We start from the raw sequence: 23761 nt of genomic DNA on the forward strand, positions 1-23761 counted from the left end.
TCACTCCCCATTTCTCTACCTCCTCTCCCCGAGCGGCACAGGGGGAGGGGGTATGGGGGTTGAGGTCAGTTCATCACACGTTGTCTCTGCCGCTCCTTCCTCCTCAGTGGGAGGACTCCTCACACTCTTCCCCTGCTCCAGCGTGGGGTCCCTCCCACAGGAGACAGTTCACAAACTGCTCCAGCATGGGTCCCTTCCATGGGGTGCTAGTCCTTCAGGAAAAGATTGCTCCAGCTTGGGTCTTCCGTGGGGTCATGAGTCCTGCCAGCAAGCCTGCTGGAAATACTGCTTTAGCCAAACTCTTATTTTTCTACCTTTTCTTCCTTTACAGCTAATCTATAAGTGTGAGTTCCAGAAGGGACAGGTATGATTTATTTCTTCTTGGCATAGACGTTGGATTGTCACGCAAGCCTCCTAGAGACTGCAGCTGATCACTTCTTTAAGGTATAGACCACTTCTAGGTTGTGTTTATTAAGGTCCAAAGGGAGTAAGCGCTGACCTGTAAGCTACTTCTGTAACACATCCCTCTTCTAGACCACTTTGACAGCCTGAATTTCAACTCTATAGCCCACCAATATAATTGAAGGTTTCATCTTTCAAAGTGAGATGATAAATATCCTAGTTTTAATGTTATCACACTTCTGATTGTCCTGGTTATCTAGTAGTTTGTTCTATTCTAGCTGAGAGAGGAAGAGGAAAGAAACAACTTTGAACAGCCATGTTTGCGGTCCAGTCCTATCGTATTAAATAAATCCTGTTTTGAAAATTATTTAGTTGTCATCACCACTGGTGACACTAGAAATGCAAACAAGTGCTCTGGGAAAGCTGATGAATGAGTCGTGATTAGAGAAGTTTATTCGTTTGGGATTTTTTTTTGGTTCCATGTACCTTACGTTAAACTGATTTTGTGTTTCTCTAATCACACAAAATATTTTTTGTTTGAATTCTCTGTGAATATCAAATAGTTTTACTACCAGGATATCGTATTAATATCTCTATGCAGTCTGAATCACAGCTAAACTGTCAGACTGAATATTCAACTTATGCGTTATAAAAGAATAAAGTGGACCTACATATTGGAATTTTACACACGTGTATCTCATCTCTTTCAGTTCACTGTTCCCGTGTAGCTATCATTATATATACTCCCCCTTGCAGCATCGCATGCTGTGTGCACACTGTACATTTCCTCAGAAAAATATCTGAAAATAATTCTGCAGTTGCAGGCTGAGAATGTGCCATCCACCCTCTGCCTTCTCTGTGTGTGCATTACATTCCAATTTTCCCTTGACTGCCACAGTCATCTCTGTTGTCACTGCGAGCGATGCATTGATTTCTCCCTTTAGATCAATTATTGCGCCACTCCTACAGTAAAAAGGGGAGGATATGAGCCTGTGCATCCAGTAGGAGATGGGGCTTCAAGATTTATACGAATATAAGACAAAAGAAGGTATGTTTCTGTGAGAGGGCAGAGCAGCAGGAGCTGCTATAATGGTTAAAAAGCAGTAAGTTACGTGCTCCTCCCAGTGCTAGCTGCAAGAGGCAAGCCAATAAAAAGCTGAGCCCTGGCTCTGGAGCAGAAGACATGCACCTGACACAGGAATTTCTGCCAGCAGCACAATTTGGTTTTCCTATGTAGTCAGGAAGTTCAAGCAGCTGCATTATGATTACCTTGAGCACACACGCTCTAAGGTAGCAGCTACTGTTGGTTCTTTCTTTCAGGTGCGTCCAAGTCGGAAAAGTCACTATTTGGGCCTCTGTGTAGCCAAATTGTAGGTTTGCCATGACTTACGGTACATTTTCTGCTTTTAAGATAAATGCTGAACCCCAGAGCAGTGCACATACTTTGAAAAATACCTGCATAATAAGGTTAGTGCTCCCTAGTGAATCTTTTCTAGGCCTATACAGTACAGTATGTATTCTTGATTCTTATTTTTCCAGATTTGTAGTGGGTGGGTTTGTTTTGTTTAGTTTTTACAGTCAAGAAATTGTCCAGGCTAGTGGTTGCTTCAGGTGCCAGCCCACTCTGCCTGATAGATATGAATGCAGAGCTATTGAACTTTATAGATTCAACTGCATCAAAGGAGTTCTTGCTATGCCAAGTTGTGTAAGAGATTATTTTTATATATAAAGTATTAAAAAAATATATAGTTTTATCATTCTTTCATCTCTCCACTAATCATTTTATCTGGTTTTATCAAGGATTAGTAAAATATGGATCTGGAAAATATTGGATGCTGTCTACTGTTCAGCTTTGAAAAGTTTCCTTCTCGGGAGAATACCTTAGAATGTCTGCACAGACTATAAAACCTATATAAAATCATAAATTTTCTTTGGCAATCTTTTATTTTAACCAAAGGAAAGTAAAATAAAGATGATTTGAATAATAAAAGAAAAGTAAATGGTGGTTTGATGGGGTTTAATGGAGAAAGCAGACTATAAAGCTTGCTTTGGATAAGCTAAAATAGATTTCCTGACCATTCCTAAACAGTTGTCTACTTCTGTTCCTTTTTGAGAAATTCTTGCCTCGTTCCAGATTGGATATTGCATATTCATAGGACTATTTTAAAAAGCGGAGCTGATTTAGAAATTCTTGCCTTGAAAAAACAGTCATAATTGGTTCCTTTCTCCTTCAGCAACTTACCAGCTTTTTTTCTTTCTTTAACTCTTAGATGGCTAAGCTGCCAAGGGTATGCACACTAGGAAGATGACTTTGAAACAGTGTCTAATACAGTTAGTTTTCTTATCAAAACAGCTCCTTCAGCACAGTACATGAGTTTGTGTAAAAACTTAGTTTAAGTGCATTAAGTCACTGGAAAGAAATGTTTGTATTCATTTGTATTGAAACAAAGGTAAATGTACAAGTAGATAAGTTTTATGTCTTCCCTTGTTATTACACCGCCACAGAAAGTAGACCCCACAGTATCAGAACAAACAGAAAAAACTTCTGATGGGGTTTTTTTGTGACTTTTTTTTTTTTTTTTTTTTTTTAATTCTTAGGTGGAAAAGAATCAGCAGAAAGAAACTGGGTGTCTGGTAGAAGATGATGTAGCTGTGCTGACCTGTTGCTGGTAAAGAACCAAGGAGCGCGGAGACGGTGGCCATGGTAAATGTTTTCTGCTTTTTAAATTGGTTTAAAACTAGGGTTATCTAGGGGAGATACTACACCAGCATTGTTCATCTTCAATCATCTTTAGAAAAGCTGAACCCTTTGCCTGGAGGAGATCTGACCAGCTGGGTGGTTAAGTTTCTAGGAAACCTGGAAAAGGCTTAGAGACAAACTGTTCCAAGCAACCCAACTAAATAGCTCCCCTCGCTTCTTGGAGGGGAGGAATGTTTCTATCTTGAAAAAATCTTAAGCTTGAAAGTTTTGGATTCCAATTTTGTAGAAATGTGGAAGTAGCTCAAATTTTATGTTCATGTATAAACATTCTGATTTTGCTGCAATTATGTTCTATGTGAATTGTTTTGTATAAAATGACAATGCGAGACTCCACAATTCAATCTCATAGGTGCAGAATTGTGTAAACAGGATTTGGTAAATAGTTGGATGTATCCAACTTTTGATCTTTGCTTACTTCGGTCTGGTAACTCTACGCTGATAAAAGTGACAGCTCTGCTGGTAGCATAGGTAAGTGCTGCACTGAAATCCATAGAGCCATATGCTGTGGCTTTCAATAAGGATCACATCCCATAGGAGCAATGCTTGCAATACTAACTTGATAGATCATCCTTCATCCTGAAGATACTAGAGCATATTTTGTAGGCAATATAAAGAATTGCTCTGTGAGGTTTTATGGGGATGCAGAATTTTTCTGCTTAAAATAGCCTGCAGGACCAAGGTCATATACACAAAAAGTTATATTAATGGCAGGTCTTTTTGGTATCAGGCACTTGGTATTAAGAAGTGACAAAACTAAGGCGGGGCAGGGGGGGACAGGGAGAGATGAACAAGATTTTACAACTCCTTTTGGTATATAAAAGGATATTGTATAGAGCTACATAAGAACATAGTGCCAGAGGGAGTCTAAAGGCCATGCACCTGGGGAAAGAAGTATCACTTTCCTTTGCGTATTCCCGTGGCTCTCCCGTTTCCATGTCTCTGAACATAGCAATATTTATTAAGCCTGTTTGTACGTCAAAACCATTGTATTTTATTTTTCTAACTTGGCAAATCTATTCTCTGCAGTGAGGCCCATATGGAATAGGGAATTGAGCTTAAACTTATCATATTCCAGGTAGTGCCTTAAGTACATTCTTTGTTAACCAGTCTCTTTGAGGAGTCTCCAGCCAGCTTTGATATGTCTGAGTACGAGAATATCCCCGGTAAGACGTGCAGAGGAACACCTCATTTGTGAATCTCATCCGAACCTTCACAGATGCAGCCCGAAGGGGTTTCGAGGTAGCCTGAGCGGTGGGGCACTAGCAGTACCTGATCAGCTCCTCTGTGGTTAGATGGCATCTTGGAAGGGCACTGATCTTCCTGAAGACCTGTGATGCCTGCATGGTAGAGTCAGATTCTATGAGACAGAAGTGGGTGTCTAGTACCTGCTGAGGACCTGAGTGTTGACATCTATTTAGGAATAATGTTTGTGGCAGGGAAAACTCTATGTGCAGTTTGATTACAGATCAAGGGGTAGAATTTATTGAAAGCTCCTGACAGATGTCTTAGGGTGTATTCAACGTGTGATTCAAGTCTATTGGAAAATGTTAAAGTATCTTGTCAAGACATGCATCTATTTGTTTCCCTCCCTCTTTTGAAGTTTTGAATTATTCATGTTACTGCACTCTGGATTTCCACTGATATTACCTGGTAGGCAAATAATTCACAAAAGGTAAACTGCAAGGATGGATGAACATTGAAAGACTCTTTCACTCTTCAGGAAGTGATTGACGTAGGAAAAATCAAACCTAGTTCTGGACCTGAATTGAGACCTCTTTCTTTTGAATCTGATGGGGGACTTCTTGCATGTTCTCCATTGCTAAATTTGAGAAGAATCACCAGTGTGAGTGAATATAAGGTTTTCAAGGATCTTTAGTTAAAATATCACTATAGGTCAGGACACTAGAGTTCAATTAGTATTTGTGATATGGGGTTGGGTGCGTTGGATTTTGAACTGCTCTGATTTAGGTAGTCTGTTTCTCACCAGAGAAATCCGTACCTCTTGGTGTGGGCTCCTGGCACAAGTGCTTTGAGGGACTTCCTCTGGTGAGAGATGCTGCCAAGAGCAGGCTTTGCGTTTCTGACCAGTTTTGAAACTGAGTTGCTTTTTGATGGTGGTCAGTACAATAATGCTGCTTCTGCTGTGCCACCTAGCTTTTCTAATAGTTTGTCAGGGGCTGACATTGCAGAGGTATCCTCTCAGCACCGTATCTATTCCTAGTGCTCTGCTGGCATACATTTTTCTTTTAAAAATTGTGTTGATCTGCTGATAGCGCGCTAAGTCTGTCAGTACTGTAGGAACGACAGGTTATGCTAAGCCTGTCAGTACTGTTTAAAGTCAGGTCTTCAAACTCTGTAGTCTCAAACAACTCACTCCTTCTCTTTTTATCTCCAGAGTCCTCATTACTTCTTTACTGATGTGGTTTTTAATAAATGGAGTCTTCTCCCTGACTAGGTGGGAACTGAATCAGTTGCTGGAGAATATGCATTAAAATCAGTTTTTAGACATAAACACCAAGAAGTGAAAAGATGCTGTAAACTCTGCGCAGTAGAAGAAAGCTGAAGACATCTTTTACAGTCAGCAAACTTGGTAGTGAAGTTGAAGGAAATCCCCAAAGAGAATGTAATGGGAAGGGTGACTGGAAACAGAATAGTGAAAGAAGCCGGTAGGAGAGGGTGGAAGTCCCCTGAATAAAAAAAAAAGTTAGTATAAAACGCATTTAAAAAAAAAAAGTATGGCCTGCAAATAATGAGGGGAATTTGTTGTCAGTTTTTCGTGTAATTCTGAGCTCATTTGTGTTCTTCACATGATGAATCTGCTCCATTCAACTTGATAAAGTTGAGAATTTGGGGATTTTTCATTTATTTTCCCAGAAAAATTGAATTGTATTGGAAATTTTCCAACAGTTCTGAAGTTGTTAAAATGGGTTTCAAAAGAAAACCAGTTCGATTTTGTTTCAAAAAGGAGCATAGGAAAAAAGAAACCCTTTTAAATAGTCTCTACTACAAGCACTTCTTAAAACTGTAAAGAGCTAGAGAGACCCTGGAAATGAGAAAGGAAAAGGGCAAATTTGAAAGGTGGAAAGATTCTTGTTCTCTGCCTCTCAAGTGGGTGGACCCTATTTCATGGTCGTTAGAGTCACTGTAATAGGAGGCCTGATTTTGGAGGGGAGTATGAGATGTGGAAGAACAGGACAGGCAAATCAGCCTTTTGGAGAAGAGATCTCGGAAGTGAAGGGAGAACAATTGACATCATCATTGTACTTTGAAAAAGCCAACGAGCTTGGAGTCTATTGTGTAAAAACTTCCAGGATTACGGTAGAAATGTGTTGCCCCTCATCTGACATCTCACTAAAATCTAAAAACGTCTTCAATCCCTGAAGAATGATTGGCAATATTAGCTCCTTGTCTCTCTTCTTCTTCTAGCCCTGGGAACTGTATCCCAAAATGCTGTGTATCAACCTGCTGAAGTAGTAACTGAAAGGGGTGGGAAAGGAGGGATCACTTTTTGTTTATATGCTCTGAAGGCAGCTTTCAGTGAATGAAGATTATTTTTGAAAATACCCTCTCTCATAACAGCCCCATGCTTGCTCTGGAAAAAAAAAAAAAAAAAAAAAAGGAAGTCACTTGCCTAGGGCAGGGAAACTTCTCTGTGGGATGAGGGAGTGGAAAGGACTTAAGCTGTATTTCAGGTCCCATACAACATTGTAAAGTAAAGCCCAAAACATTAGTGATAATGAGACCTGGTAAAATTCTTGCTTTGGATTACAGCCCCCATTCTGTGTTACTGAATATACTTGCAGAGGGCTACCTATCTCCCCCATCTTGCCAAACCCTGTGTTATTAAGTAGCAGATGCAGTACTAGAAACGAAAGAGTAATTAAGGTTATGTCAGGGTGAGAAATGCGGGTGTGCAACAGCTGCTAGTTGTTGCAGTCACAGTGGTCTGCGGGACGGCTGTGTAGCCATTTCTGTGTTAGGCTGCCCTTTGAAGAGGACACTTTGGATGGACTTGAGTGTGCTATATCATATCTTTGGATTTGCTGCATGAGAAGTTCTGAAGTGAACGTGGTTGCTATAGAAGGACTAAGATTTTTTTACATATGTTCATAATATACATTAAGATTCTGATACTTTATCAGCAAAGATAACCCTAGCGGTGCTCAAGAATTCTGAGCATGAGCAAGGAAAATTGGTTTACCAGACATTTTGAAAACGGGAGAAAACAAAGATGATACATATTGCTGCAGGATGCTACAGCATGAGTTCTCATGGAGCCTTCAAAAACCCAAGCGCAGAGCATTTCTTTGGTATCCCTAATGCTAAAAGATTTAAAGTAAGATTAAAACTGGTGGGTTGCAGTACTACTGCATAGTTAGCTCTGAGCATAAACTACAACATCCTCAGGCCAATATGCAAAACCAGACTTTTTAGCATTATGACTTTAGGTCTTGTATCAGAACAGGAGGTGGCAAAGTCAGTTTTTCCAAGTCTGACTCAACGTCTTCATTTGGAAAGTCTGCCTCTTTCATGTTCTGAGTAAAGCATGTTACATCGTATACTCTCCCAGTGTCTTTTGTTGTCAGTTCAGTGGTGTGAAGTACCAGCATCTATATGTGTGGTTGAGGATGAGGTTCTGCAAGGCAGGGGCCCAAGAGGTAGGCTTTTTTCTTCATCTTACTGCCTGTGCCAGACCATTTCCTACAATATGCACAATTAAATTTTTCTGGAAAAAAGGTATTAGAAGGGAATATATAAATCTGCATTTAAATTTACAATTCCATAAGATGTAGATATCAAAGATCTTTCTTAGCAGTAGCTACTTCTTGCCGAACTTGTTAAATCTAAGCTCTCTGATCTCTGAAGCCAGTCTGCTTATGCCCCGCCTTCCCTCCCTACCTGTCCACCCTCCCTGAGGACAGGGTTTTCTGTTGGAGCTGTAAATTTAACCGCTTCCACTGAGGCTGAAAGTAGCAGGGAGTGGGTTTTTCTGGAATCCTGGTGTCTTCCATCCTGCTGAGTGCACTTTGCATCTGGAGTGGATAAGAAAAGGTGTAGTACTTGGCTGCAGAAAAGAATTTACTAGTAATAGTGCCTGAAATCTGTTAATTCAAGAGAATAAATGGATAATGAAGAATCCTGGAAGGTAAGTGATTGTTGAAGCTTGTTAATGTGTAGGAAATAACAAGTGATGTAACAACCAGTAGCACTGAGGGAAAAGCCTTATCAGCAGAGCTCATTTTAGAAGCTTTATACATTTAGCCACTCACAGAAATGAGAATAAATTTGTGTAGAGTACAAAAACTGCACTAGAATTCCGCACTTACACTTAGCGATTCAGTCATACCTGAAGTCTGCTTAATACGGTTCAATCATTGTGATCAAATACTTACTATTTCTAAGTCACGAAGCACATTGAAGATCTGTAGAGGAACAGTTGTCTAGGAAAGCATTTTATTCTGTTCTTAATATATGGGTGATCATCAGGCTTTTTAATCAGAAATGTTAGAGATCGTACTACTATTATCTATCTAAAAATGAAGAGAAAACAAATAACAAAACAACCTGTTACTATGCAACATCATACAAGTAAGTAAAAAATTGGCAAAAATAATTGCTACAAAAGACGTGACCAAGCAGGCTGTTTATGAAGACTGTCCTGAGCCGCTTTAGCCGAGTCTCTTAAAACACAAATATAACCATGAAATTGATTATTTAGTGCACATTTGGGCAACACTTACACAAGAATTGATCCTGAAAATTCATTTTGCTGATGAGCTTTATGTTGCTTGATGTAGTTGTCTCTGTATTTTAATATCCCCTCGCTTTAGGACATCCTGGATGTGCCAAAGTAATGCTGACAAATCAGATTATTCAACTGTTAAGCTCTCCGTGTGATCCCTGCTTTTCCATTATGGCTTGCATTATCACAGTACTTACTTCTAATATAAGCTCTCTCATTTGTTTAGAGGGGATAAGATTGGGGAAATACTGCTGTCTTAAATTATATAGCCCAGAGGTAAGAAAAATAAGCATGGGATAAAGCAGGATCTAAAGCATACAACCACTGCTGCTAATTGCTTCTATATAAATAGCAGAAGATGGGCATGGCTTAATGGAGAGATCACAAGGTAACTGTGAGGACAGCTGCCTAACTGTTGTTAAATGCATTGAAGATTTTAAGGTAAAAAAACGTTTGAAAATGTTCAACAGCTTTTTTTTTTTTTGCATTTTTTTTTCAGGTAAGAAGAGAAGGGAGGATACAATTCCAGTAAAATAGTCCCACTATATGTGTAAAAGAAAGAGAGAACAGGGGATTTTTATAGTTTCTCATTTTAAAACAGTATTACAGATTAGACTACCAGGTCTCTTGTACTGACTGTATAAGTGTTTGGCACAAAACACAGCTAACCAAATAACTATCAGAACATAATTTCAGTGTGTGCTGTTAAATGTCAATAAGTATGCTTGAGGGCAGCTCAAAACTCATTTTCACTAGTATTAATAAGAGCTTACAGAATATAATAACAGAAACAACACTAGGAAAAGGGACATTTTCGTAGGATAAGAAGGTTTGTAAGGAGTCAGTGCTGGAAAAGCAGTGCTTTCTTCTTCTCCCCTTGCCCCCATGTTTGGCTGGAGGATTTTGCCAAAACAGTTAGGATAGTAACATGAAGTTACAGAGAACTCTCTACTAGCCCAGGAAAAAGTTTATCTTATGACTTTTGCAGTCAACTAAAGCGGTAGTTGACTGTAGAGTCTCTATTAAGCTCGTATTCCTATGATTATTCTGCCTAGTAGTACTGTCTCAGTTTACAAGCTAAATCATTGCAGCCTGTGAAAATGACTAAAATATGTAAAAAGACAAAAAAACCCTGCAAACAAACAAACAAAAAAACCCCAAAAGTAAAACCAACTCTTTCTGTGAAGCTTGACTATAAATGACTTGCAGTGAAAGTAGTAGAGGATCCCAGGTAGGGCCAGCACTAGCTGGTGTATTAGCGCAAGGTTGTATTGATACATAAGATACAGCAACTGAGAGGCCAATAGCTGATATTGATCCTACCAAAGATTGAGTCAGTTCAGCATGAGAGCTTCTCTTCCATTACCACTACTGCCAGCCCCACAGGTGGTCTTTTCACATCATGAAATTACTGAATTCAGAAAAAGAAAGTAGGGCTACTTCTGTGTGCTGTATAATTACAGTATTTCTATCACAGGATGTGCTAGAGGTGTAAAAAGTGTTGTAGTAAAGCTTGAGGGGTGACCTCGTTGCTCTCTACAGCTTCCTGAGGAGAAGTGGAGAGGGAGGTGCTGAGCTCTTCTCCCTGGTATCCGGTGATAGGACACGTGCGAATGGTTTAAAGCTGCACCAGGGGAGGCTTAGACTAGATATTAGGAAGCATTTATTTAGTGAGAGGGTAGTCAAACGCTGGAATGGGCTTCCTAGAGCAGTTGTTGATGCCCCAAGCCTGTTGGTGTTTAAGAGGCATTTGGACCATGCCCTTAACAACATGCTTTAACTCGGTCAGCCCTGAATTGGTCAGCAGTTGGACTAGATGATAGTTGTAGGTCCCTTCCAACTGAAATGTTCTGTTTTATTCTAAACTGGGTAAGGAAAAGGCTGTGATTGCGCAACTCTGTAGATGACATTGTCACACGTAGTGACAAGCAGGAAGAATGGAAGGGTACGTGGCCCAGACAGCAAGAAGATCAAGATCCTCACTAAGTAGCCTAGGCCCACTAGCTTTCCCCACAACAGACTGTTGTTTTTGCATAATACAGGAAGCAGAATTACAGAATCTTAGTGTACATTGGATGCAAACTATTGAAAAATTCACAGGCAATAACCTGGTCAAGAACTTCTTCAAAGCAAATATGTGAAGCTGATATTTTGCAAGCTTTCGTTGATCTGACAAAAGCGTTGGATGGGGTAAGCTGCTGTGGTCTTTGTACCCTCACAGAAAGTCGTCATCCGTTTAAGAAAATTACATTATATTTTAGAACTGCTTCATATGAGTACAAAATGAAGTTCAACAGAATTATATTTTCCATAGGACAACTCAGAGAGTACATGTTATAACTACTCTTGTTTATCCTGTTCTGTAAAATGATGTATATGACCACTGTAACCTTAAAATGATGAGCAGTTGGATTTTGAAATTCAGGAGTGTCACATATTCTTTCCAGATAGTCTAGTGGGTCTAAAAAGGCTAAATGGACCAGATAAGAATTCTTGATTATAGCTACACCAGGGTTATCCACTCCAATTTCTGATTTACAGCTGCTGGAACAGAAATTTATTTTTCTACAGGCAGCTTTTGATTTGGCTGTCAGATGAAAAATTAGGGCTGTTTGAGGGAACAACAACAAAGAGTGTCTGTTGCCCTTCTGAACTGAGCTCCTTGTTTGAGAGCTGCTTATTTTTGGGATCTTTCTGAGTGATAGTGAATGCCTACTGAGAAACACACTCAGAAAAAAAGGCTGTCACTGACAGGCGCTTTCAAGAAAATAGTAGTCTGGCATCAGGCTCTCCAGCAGGTGCATTATGAGGTTTTGTGCTGCTTTTGTGACGCAGGGTAAATCTCTGGGAGCTGGACAGAAGGGAGGTCTCTGGACTGGAGGAGTTCTGCTATGGAGATGCCACCTTTCCCTGCTCTGGAGAACACTGTGTGATGAGTTGATCAGTGGCAACGTCCTGACTGTTCATGAAGGTATTACAGCTGTAGCAGACCAGAGGCATCGTCTGTTAGACGCGCGACGTCTAACTGCGCGACGAGGTCAAGTGGGATTACAGGAAGCACAGTCACTGCCTCAGGGGCCTCTGAGGCTGTAAACGTGCTCCTGACTGCTTGCAACATAGCTCCCGACTCTTCAAGAGCACAGCCACAGGTCACACTGCAAGTAGGCCGTCATTTTGAGGGGAGACACAGGTTTATCCAAAGTCTTTGACTGGAAAAGCAGTCATGTCAAAGGATGCACCTGGCAGCACTAGTGCATTGGGACACATGCTAAATGGCAATGTAGATTATTTACTACCTGTGAGCCTGGGCGCTCACCTGGCCTCGACTCACCTGTGCCTTGGAATGCTGCTGTCCTCAGCTTTGAGGAATTTGCTTTAGTGATGTCAAGAACGATGTTAGGTAATATAATGTTGTCTCTAATTTTAAACTTATATCTTACTGTAAATAATAAGATCCTGACTACTTAATTCAGAGGTGAACCCATCAAAACCACATTTGCTTACAATCTGAACAGAATTAAAATCTTGTGTGCCCACGTGCACCCACAGACATTTCAGAGGTGGAAAAGAAATGTGAAAATGAGATAAAATTACGCAAGATTCTCTGCTGAACGTGGGTGGGGCTGTTTTGAGAGTTTTGTGACCTGAATTATCCTTTTTTTTTTTTTTTTTTCCCCTCAGGTAAGGACAACAGAATAACACACATGCTTATTTTAATATGGTAATTGGCAGCATGAATAATTGACTTAAACTGTCAGTGAATGTAAATGTGTGCCAAGATTATACTTTGTAAGGTGGACCCAGGATGTTCATTTTCTGTGGGCGGTTGTCTGCAGCAAAAGGACAATATCAGGTGATTCAATAGCATCAGTCTTTTGAAGTGTCACAGCCAAATCTACCAAGGCTTGTCTGTCTGAGACCCAGCTCTCATAAAAGTTACTTTTTGCATCCCCAACTGCATTTCTTTATAGCAGTATAAGTCCTGAGAAAGCCATTTTATACCTTACACTTGTTTTCCTGTGCTTACAGATAAAAACAGCTTAAGTTTTGCATAGCTCTGTAGCTAATAGAATGAGATTAAAATCCCCCTACTAATTCTAATATTAACGGGTTTATGCATACAGCATTTTGCTTAATATCTTGTAATATGAATGTGAAAAGATGTACACTATTGTTCAACCTGGAGAAAAAAATTATGGTCTGCAGCTTCAGGCATCAGGCACTTACAGTCTTTGGGTCTCTTCCCTCCTGAAACAAAGAGAAATTCTACAGTTGTCTATAAAAGATGCAGGACTAGATTCTAAACCATCCTACAAAGCATTAGGGTTTTATTAAAGAAATGCACTTTCACTAAGAAGCTGAAGAAAAAGCTGCCAGTCTAACTTATTCCATATAACCAAGAGGGTGATTAAATGTTCCAACTATGTAGAAGTCAAATGTCCCATTTCTGCTTTAAATCTTTTCCTTTTATAGGCTGTGGGTTATACTCCCTGCTTTGAAAACCTGTGCTGTTTAGGAACAAGAATTTATTTACAGTTTTAAAAACTTGCAACTAATCTGGGATGAATAGTCTAAATTAACCTTTGGCAGAGAAGTTGTAATTTTTAAGCCAACACATAACTGCATTTTGCATTAGTTCAAGAATACTGGGTACTTTGAGGGGTTAAGAATGAAATATTTTCCATGATTCATATCTCTTTTAGCTTGAAAAGTCAACAACTCTATTCCAATGTAGCCAAAAGGGGTTTTCAGTCCAAAATGTCTCGTTGCTTGCAATTAATTTGGGTTCTTGCAGTTAGGGTTTTGTATATCACAATGCATTAATGCATGAAAGCAGCTGCACAATGAGTAGTGCCACATGTTTGAGCTAAAAATAATCTGTGTATATTGTTGCTGCGCAAACAGTTGTACATTTTGGTCACTGAAGATAATCTCTGTGTTAGAATAGCGGAGACACATGTGGCAGAATCAGATACATATTGTAGAACTGTGAGGGGCTGTTTGCGTGTGCCCGGTTGTGCCACTTAACCACACCCCGGCCTTTTCTGTCTTGGCAAGGATGCCGAGTCCTATTATGTAAACCCATGAAAAAGTCCAACAAAACTTTTAATGATAAATATACTTAGGCAAATGGAAACAACTTCTATTTTCCCTGAAATAAAGATTTTGGAACTTGGACAACTGACACGGTGCTTTAGGGAGGAGGAAAAAAAGTTATGCTAGTTTAGAATTAATTCTGTCTTGCCGACATATCTATGGGAGAGCGGAAAAAAACCAACTGAAAATGCTATGCTTTCCAATTTACTGAGCTCAATCCTTCTTCCACTTACAGGTCAGTGTTTTGTGGCCCCACTGAAGAGTCTGTGCCTTTCAAGAAACTCTAGGAAATTAATTCTGATCCCCATCCTGCTAAGGTACGTAGTGTGGCTTGCCAACGGACGACTCTTTCATCCAAACTTAGAGTAACCTTTGTGTCTCAAAAGCACTTGCTTCTCCTTCCAGCCTTGCAGCTTAATCTCTGCTCTCCATTCTAAAGTAAATTACACAGAGGAAAAGTTAAATATTATGTCTAAGTTTTTCTTTTGTTCATCATGTGAAACCAGTGCTGTGGCCTACATCTTCTACTATGTATAGCGGTAGCTCTCTAGTGCAGTGCTGCACAACGCTAGAGCCTGGGTCTTCATACATGCTGGAGACTGCTACGTGCAGCATAATGGAGGAGATAATACCAATTTCCATTAGAGGATAGCAGGACTGCCGACTAGCGCCGCTCAATAGGTGCTAGCTTCTTAGGCAAGTTGTCTTATTTTCCAAATTTCAGTACAGCGCAACATGCCTAACTGTCAATAGCCACAACTGACAGGCCTTTGGTTGCTGCCACTCGCTGCCTTTCAGCTGTGATGAGTGTTTCCAGTCAGCCAGCTTGGATTATAAATTACCAGTGGGAATGATGAGGCTTCGTTCCTGCAAGTAAGTCTTGATCTCATCTGACAGGATACAGTTGCAGGTGGTGGTTGATTACCAAGTGGAACTTGTACAGTAAGTGTCCCATCTGAACATAATAAGAGAATGGCAATATGCTTGAAAAAACATACCCAGTCATAGTACTAGCAGATAATTTATAATTAGAGCATATTATAATTATGGTTTATAAATGAGGTGCTTATAACCATTTACCAGTCATTAGGTAAACGTCTAATGTTTTCAATAGTTGTCCTCTCTTATGTCCATTAAATTGTACGTGTTAATGATAATGATATACGTACTTGCTGGTTGTCTTTCTTCCAAAATGAAGCAGCAATTGCATACTGACTGTGGAGAGAGAGGGGCTGGGATCCTGCAGCAGAGAGCACACAGAAAAGGCAGGAGAGAGTCAGAGAAGTGTTTAGTTCCGCATTAGGAAGAAGCCAAGGGAGGGTGTTTTTAAGTCCAAAGTATTAGCTATACAGAGCTAATTTGATCTGTGATTAAAGAACCTGGCTGCTGTTGCATCTGTTTCTGAGAAACTGGGAAATGAAGAGCCATATATTCTCCCTAATTAGAATTACAGCTAAACTTGCTTATTAGCTACTTCTAAATGTGAAGAACTCAACTACTGACTAATTACTTGAGCCAGAAAGAGTGGTGGTAATTTGAGTACTACTTTTTCTTATTTCAAACATGGGTCTCTGCTTTTAACCGTGCATGCCTTTGTCCCTTTTTTTCCTTCTGTTGGTTTTTTTTTTTGTTTTTTTTTTTTTTTTTTTTTTTTTTGAGAGAGAGAAAGAATAGTAATGTGTGCCCATGAAAAAGAACTTGCAATGTACAAGGACTTCCACTCTGTTTTGGCAGACAAGTAGATGCAGTTCTGGCATCTCCTTGGTGCTCACTGGACCTATACTGACAGTAAACAAACAAAAAAAAGCTGTGTACTAGCAAATGTTTTATTCCTACTTTTGCCAAGATGTGCTTCTTCTCCCTTCTGTTATAACTATAAACTTATTTCTTTTTCTTTAAATTGGCTAGTTTAGAAATGCTGTTACCATTTAAACAGTTTCTCTTTTCTAGAATAATAGCATAGTTGTGTATGTAACCCAAAAGTTCAGACTGCAAAAAGCTGTTGTAATGTGGAGCTAGAGAAAAAGATATGCTAATTTCATATTATATTAAAGGTTTCTGTGTTTCTCCCTCTCTTTACCTTAGTAATTTATTTGGACTAATTTTAATGTACTGTTTTCCCTAGAAATTTCAAGTTTCTGAGTTCTGCATTGTTTTTTGGAGAGGCTTAAAGACCCCCTATAGCCAGCATCCCTGTACCCAAGATTTGATTCTTAAACATTTTATAGCACATAAAAAAAGGAATTAAAATATTCATAAACACAGAAAAAGGATTAGGAGTCTTCAAGATATCTAGGATTGCATATTATGTGCCTTCCAAGAAAATAAGTGGGAGGGTTTAGTGACTAAAATGGAGTCCAAACATTTAGGTTTCAAAACAGGAACCTAAATGCAGTCAGTTAATAAGCTATTGTTGTTATTTCTTCACATCTAATCCTTCCCTGCTTTTGGGTTTAGGCGTCTCTTTATTTCACTCGGAATCCACAGCCTAGAACCCTCTCCTTGTATATTATCCCTCAAACTTGTTTTTGAAGGAAGAATGGAAATCTGTTTCTTATTTAAAAGCCCTTCTTGACGAGACCGCTTGTCTAGCAGGTGGGGGAATTTCATCCTAAGCCTGAAGAGTGACTGAACCAGAAGGATGCAGGCTGTCTTGGAAAGTGGGTGCTCTGCCCCTTTTGGAAAAAAAAAAATGCATTTTTCAGTAAACCCAGTAAACGTCAGAAGGTATGTGACAATTTACTAGCTCATTGGTTGACATCTGTCTGAAAGGGAGAATACTGCAAACTATGTCAGCATTTCATGTTAAATAGTAGCTGAAGTAATGTAGTTAGTGTTGGGAGCAGGAACTGAAAACTAGAAGCGCTCACCGCTGCCACTCCAAGATGGCAATTCATCACGGTGTCCGTTGCTTACTCTCGGGCTTATGCATCTATCACTCGCTGTTGCAAAGACACTCCATCTCAATGGATTAACAGAGAATGTCCTCCTCCTATGCTCGCTTTCGCACAATAGTATCCATGGTCTGACCACAGACACCAAATCAAACTTTCAGGATCTTAGATTCAGGGAAAATTTGTGAATACCAACCTACCTGATACGTGGAATAATTTAGAGGAGACTCAGTCAGTATATTGATGCTTTTGGCTCTGCTCAGTTATGGAATATTTTCAGTGATCCTTTTAGCTTTGCTAGGAAAAAAAATAAAAGGTGTGCTGACTGCTGGTTGCTTAAACGCATTAGGTACTGCTTTTACATGTCTAGTGTTCTTATTTCCTTGGACGTCAGTGTCTATATGCTATCGTTTAATTTATTCTTTTTCTTTTTCCTTTCCCCTGTCCTTGGGAAACTCAGTCCTTAGGAAAAAGGGATGCATCTGGAAACATTCAAAAGCCAAGATTCAGACAAAAACTTGGAAGGGGAAGGCTAAGGACTAAGGCGTTTCAGGTTCTAGGATAAAACAGAGCAATACAGGGCTTTGAAAAATTTCAGTTTTGGATTCAAACACCTAAATTCCTTTTCATGCTCACATTAAGTACCTAAGTCTTGCTTTTTCCTTTTCTTTTAAAAAAACAAAAGGGGTTTTTTAACAAGTGGTTTTCTATATACCCAAGTTCCTACTAATGCAATTTGCTGTAAAATTGAACACACATAATAATAGTGTAAAGGAACTTCTAAGTGACCACTGTGAAACGCAGGAGATAATTAGTAGTCTATCAAACATAAAAAAAAGGCAAAAAAATAAGTGGAGTTCTGAACTGCTGGTTCCTTTATGCTTTCAGAAAGCTGTAACTTTCTGATAAAAGTATGCATGCTCTTTGTACTGATTTGCACTAAAATGATGTTCCTGTAGCCCAACTGCTCTGTGAGACATTTCTCTCCCGTAAGAAAATGTAGATACCTAAATCCAGGACTGAGTCTGTAGCTCGGCTGCTACAGACTAGCACTTATTCCCTTATGAAATGGGGTAATGCGGCTGGGAAATTAACTGACTTAAAGCTTTCTGAAAAAGGAGCTGTGGCAAGCAGAGGTGTGAGAAATCACAAGATCGGGATGGAAGTCATTGCCCAAAACCCATGAGAAGAGAGGAGACTGAGCGCTCAAAGAGGAGCTCCCAGAAAGCTGTGGGGAGGGTCCTGCCTCCTGTGCTGGACGAGAACACTTCTGCAGTGCCCTGCAAGCTCCTGGTGAGTCAGGACAACTGGTAGCGGAACAAGAGAGACAAATAATGCAGATACCAAAGCAAGCAGGTCTGCTGTATACTGCCACTGTTAAAATACGATGCAAAGAATTAGAAATGGAAGGCTGTTCAAACCAATATGTCAGTGCCAGAACTACCTGCTTGTATCCCATTTTAGGAACTTGGGAGAGAAGAGAGTGGAAAGCAGTGTACGTAAGGAAAGATTAAAAGGGGTGGGTTTGAAAGGCACAGAACTATTTATTTTTTTTATGTTGAAAAAACTTAGTAAACAATGGGGCACTATGTGATTAACCTATTAATAGGAGATTCAGCTCCTATCTGCATTTAGATAAGGCATGCCATAAAAAAAAAATGGACGTGCAGTGTCTGAACCACCTAGCAATGCTTCTTGGGCATATGGATTTGACCAAGAAGTAGGAAAATTAGGCTTCTAAAACATGAACAAGTCTGGCTAGGTGAAATAGGGCACTAAAGATCAAGCTTGATTTCAAAATGGTAAATAACTGTTTAATCAATAGATGGAAGGCTATTTCTATCTCTTTTGTTTGTGCAAGTGAAAGAAATTATTTGCGTGCAATAGGTCTGCAGGAAACAAGTTTGTTTCAATGCACAAACAAATTAGAGCATTCTTTGCAGCAGCTCTTCACAGAGGATAGTTTTATGGGTGTTTGGGTTTTTTTTTGCTGGTTGTTTTTTTTATGCTTTTTGGTTGGTTTTTTTTTTAACTATGAATCCCAAAGGAATCTAGATATAGATAGTGTGGATCTGAATCAGAAAAATGTATTCGTATCAATTTGTTGAATTGACAAGCTGCAAACAATTTTCAAGAAAAAAAAAAAAAGGCAATTTAAAACTAACGTGAAATGTAAGCTAGTCAATCTAGTGAAACGTGGTTCATGCAAAAGGGATGAAAACAAGCCTGGAATTACATTAGGAACAGAAATGCATCTTTATATGGGGAAGAAGAGAATACCGTTAGGCTGCTTAGAAAAAAGTAACTGCAAATGCGTTATAGTAGAACTAGAGTATTAATGGGCTGTTCACTTTAAATCTTGCAAAGATTAGTCTTTGTACAAAAGCATTAGTGGCTTTCTTCTGAGGTACCTTATTGCCTGACCATGATTTCAGTGAGCGTAGATTGTGCAGCCCTGCAGTCCCTTCCCGGGGGTTGGCAGCCTGTACTGCTCTCTTTTCCGTCTTCATGTTCTCTACAAATTGCACTTCTGAACTCCGGACTGCTAGGTTCAAATGCTGTGTCACAGGCGTAGCAGGGTAAAGGATCTGTTTGTTCCTTTTTGTATTTGGAAAAGCAGAATGAAGAAAATAGTTTTATTAAAAAGGCAAAAATAAATGACCCTTTCCCAGGCAAGGCAAAGTAATGATAGCAAATTGGAATCAACAGCAGGAGCGGGAAAAGATTCTTTTCCCTGTTTGGCTAGCCTGACATGTGAGTGCTTGCTATAAAGAAACATTGCTGTATTTCTCCCATTTTTTTTAATTCCTAGAGAAATCTGATTTAGAGAGAGGGGGTCCTACTCTATGCATTATAATGTCAGGAATCAAGTGCATTGTAGTTTATGGTTCAGGGTGTTCCAGTGCTATAAGGTATCGATGGAGAAAACCCTATATAAATAGTCTCCTGTACTTGGCAGACATTACTAGCTTCCGTATCAAATCCAGCCTCAGTAATGGGCCACACTAGAAAGGTAATCTCTGTGATTGTTGTGCCATAGAAAATAGAGTAGCCCATTTAAAAAAGCCAAAGCATTACTTTGAGGCAATCATTGCTCAGACTTGCAGTAGTAGGTTAAAAGTCAGCTATATACTATTTCAGCTTTATTTTTTTAATCTCTGATCAGAAGAACAAGGGATGACCTATTGTCCGCAGAAATCATCTGGATGTGAATAGTGCCACATAGCCTACAGAAACCTGTTGACCATTCAGACATTTTGGTTTTTCAAACTTTTACTGGGGTTTAGGCAGGAAGGGGGGAAAGGGAGAAGTACTTAAACTTATCAGCCTTCTAAAATTTAACAACTTTATGTGTTAGTATTCAGGCTGTTGCCAACACTGGTTCTTAAGTGTTTTCAATGAACACTTATTCTTCTTCAGTGTTTGGTTCCACCCCCCTCACCCCCAGATTTGTTAGCCTCACTTCTCTCTTACTTCTGTTGCTGCTCTTCACTTACATTGTTTCTTTCAACCATGGACTAGTGCAGAAGTGTGTTAATACAAATATTTACTTCTGGCACTAAATATTCAGTAATGTCCTAGCATTTTTTACTGTACTAGCTGTAGAGATAAGAACACGGTACACGCTGAGTTAACCGTCTCACTTTTGAAAGGTAACTAGGAAGACTTGTTACCAAAGAGAAGGCCTGTAGCTGATTTTTCAAAAAAAATAATTCCTCTTTCCTGTTTCAATAGTATGTAATGAAAAAAGAAAACAGGAAGGTCAAATTTAACGACACTCCTATAATTACTACTCACCCAATTTCCGAGAAGATTATCACATAATGCAAAAATATCTGGAAATTCTATTGTATGTTTAATACTGCTTCTGTCATTCTTAGAAAATGAGTAGCCATATCTGATAAGGATATTGCACTTAAAATGCAAGTAAGTTTATCCCAGTTCTGAAGTTCTGTTTCCACCTGGTGTAGTCTGCAAAGCTAGGGGAAAAAAAAAATAAAATTCACTTAGCTGATAGAAATGAAAATTTTTGTAGTGGATCGGGTCACCGTTGCTTTGAGCCGTTGGCAGGAACTGGTGTTTTCAAAGATGATGCAAATTAGTCCTTCTCCATGTTTAGAAATCAGTATAATGTAGGTCAGGTACGGATTTCTTCTGCCCGTTTCCTCACCAACCTACAAAGAGATGGGCAGTGGCTTAAATAAGTTTGTAAAGGCAGCGTTCTGACCAGAACACTTCATATGATCCTACGCATTCCTCCAGATGAAGGTACCTGCCAAGTCAGTTACTTATAAATACTAAAGTCCACATGTTCTGTGCTTTTTGGGATATGCAGCGATGGTGAAAGTGCTGCTACAAATTTTAAAATTAATTTCTATTTTGCTTAGGAAAAAGTACATGGCTCAGAAGCGTGGTTTTGGTTTCAAAAAGCTAGGTGAGCACAGAATAACTATTCTTCATTATAGGCATAACCTTTCCAAGTATTACTGTGTATTAAATTCTTAGTAAAATAAGTCACAATTAAATGTTAATATTCCCAATGCTAGTTGGCGTACAAATTTAGCTCTGGCAAATGGATTTGGAAGTGACAAGGCAACACACATTTAAAGGAGTTTGGGCACTGAATTTAGTAGTAGAGACTATTGCAGCCCAGACTTCACTGCAGTCCCCTGTGGCATGGTAAGGCTTACCTGTATAGGTATTGTTTCTATTCTCATTTGCTGTCCCCAAGAGAGTACAAACAAACAGATCTCTAACAGTTTATTCTGGAGTCCTTTTTGTAAATATAGATAATAATTAGAAATGCACTTCAGCAGCTGTAGCTATTTTACATAGGATTTGAACAATAGTAAACAAAGACAAATTAGAGACGCTGTTGAAGCTTTATCCAAAACAGGAACTTGGTGTAGCACCATTTTTATGATCTGGCAGTGCCTGGAGGGTCTGCTGGGGAGTATAGTCCTTAATCCTTGTAGAATCCTGGCCCCAAAATGGTTTGAATTGAATATAGCGGTCAGGTCCCCTAACTTGGGAGTAGGGTCTCCTCTCCTTCTCCCTCCAAAAGCGCCTGAGCTACCTCTCTCTTGTCAGCTTTGGCGACTGTCTTACATAAAACACCTGCAAACAAGTAATTACGGAAGAGCTTAAGTAAGTCACACAGAGCTAAGGTATCCACTGAGAAACAAAACAGGACCCATCTACTAGTCTCAGGCTGCTGAGGCCATGTGGATCTGGCCTGAGAAATACCCACCTCTTTGCTGGTGGGTGGTGGAGGGCCAGCTGAGCAGGTTGGCGATGGACACAGACAGGAGCTTGGGCCCTCTGAGACTAGAAAGCAGCCAAGTATAATTTCAGGCCCTGAATGTATGTAGCGATACATCTAAATCCCTTTGGGTATATAACTTTGTTCTGCAGCCTGCAGACACAGTAAGAAGTTGCACATCAGCATCCACTCAGATTTGTTTGCTGCACTGTGATTGAAGCATCAGGATTCTACTGGTACAATATGAAAATTAAGTCCCATTTTCAAGTTTAAACATTGTAAATCCTCTCATCTTTTTCCTAGTCAGAGAGTTACTTGAACAATATTTTAGGAAACTGTATTCATTCACATGCCTTAGTTCATTTTATTAACCATTTGAGTATTATGGCTTAGAATCATAGAATAGAATAGAATCATAGAATTGTTGAGGTTGGAAGGGACCTTTAAGATCATCGAGTCCAACCTTTAGCCTACCCTGACAAAAGCCACTTCTAAACCATGTCCCTCAGTGCCCCATCTACCCTTTTTTTAAACACCTCCAGGGATGGTGAATCCACCACCTCCCTGGGCAGCCTATTCCAATGTTTAATAACCCTTTCAGTGAAAAAATGTCTCCTAATATCTAATCTAAACCTCCCCTGACGTAACTTGAACCCGTTTCCCCTTGTCCTATCACTGTTAGCAGTTGCAGTAGAATCGTTAGCAGTATCGTTAGCAGTAGAAAAAAAGCAGTAGAAAAATAGCAGTAGAAAAAAAGAAATCAGGATAAAGGCATTTACGTTGCTTATTAGAACACATTTTGTTAATGGAAAGTTCCCATATGCAGCTGAGATGCTTAAAACATTTTTAGTATAAAAAAAAAAAAAGCAGTGGAACTGCAAAATTAAGTAGAAAATTACTTTTAAAAAAATAATCTAACTGACACAATGTTATGAGCCTCTAAGAAAAGAATCTGCGGAAATAAAAGTACTCTAGACTTTGCATAATAATTACCATTTTACTGTGAGGGTGGTGAGGCACTGGAACAGGTTGCCCAGAGAAGCTGTGGCTGCCCCATCCCTGGAAGTGTTCCAGGCCAGGCTGGATGGGGCTTTGAGCAGCCTGGTCTAGTGGGAGGTGTCCCTGCCCGTGTCAGGGGGTTGAACTAGATGATCTTTAAGGTCCCTTCCAACCCGAACCATTCTATGATTCTACAAGCATGCGCCACGACATGAAGACCAAGAGATGATGCATATAGGAAAATAATTAGATTTTGTGAGAAAAATGACGCCCCCGAAGGAGTATGCAAATATAGTAAAAATGTCTATAATCTCTCAGAAATAAATAACATAATAGATTAGGCATATGCTACACTTACAGTTGTTTTTAATATGCCTTCCAGCAACCCACCACAAAATAATACTAAGATGCGATATATAAGAGAACAGAATTTCACCATAGGCATTTGTTTTTTAATATTGATATATATATAGATAATGCTTTTCTCGTTAGAATATATAGACAGAACTGTTTCGCATGCTAGCGGACAGATTTAAAAAAACGCACCTACTTACCGATATACTTTTTACAAGTGTTACTCATTTCTGTCTCTCATCTCACAC

The 23761-nt window shown here is 39.5% G+C and overlaps 1 long non-coding RNA gene across 1 annotated transcript; it reads left to right on the forward strand.

The window, feature by feature from the left end:
* Positions 1–12681: 12681 nt before the first annotated feature.
* On the forward strand, positions 12682–16724 carry LOC134516449 (uncharacterized). The gene is made up of 3 exons (XR_010071323.1): positions 12682–12759; positions 14239–14320; positions 16599–16724. It is a non-coding gene; the product is annotated as an uncharacterized LOC134516449 (long non-coding RNA).
* Positions 16725–23761: the final 7037 nt, after the last annotated feature.

Source organism: Chroicocephalus ridibundus, chromosome 5, assembly GCF_963924245.1.
Source record: "Chroicocephalus ridibundus chromosome 5, bChrRid1.1, whole genome shotgun sequence".
NCBI classification, from domain to species: domain Eukaryota; kingdom Metazoa; phylum Chordata; class Aves; order Charadriiformes; family Laridae; genus Chroicocephalus; species Chroicocephalus ridibundus.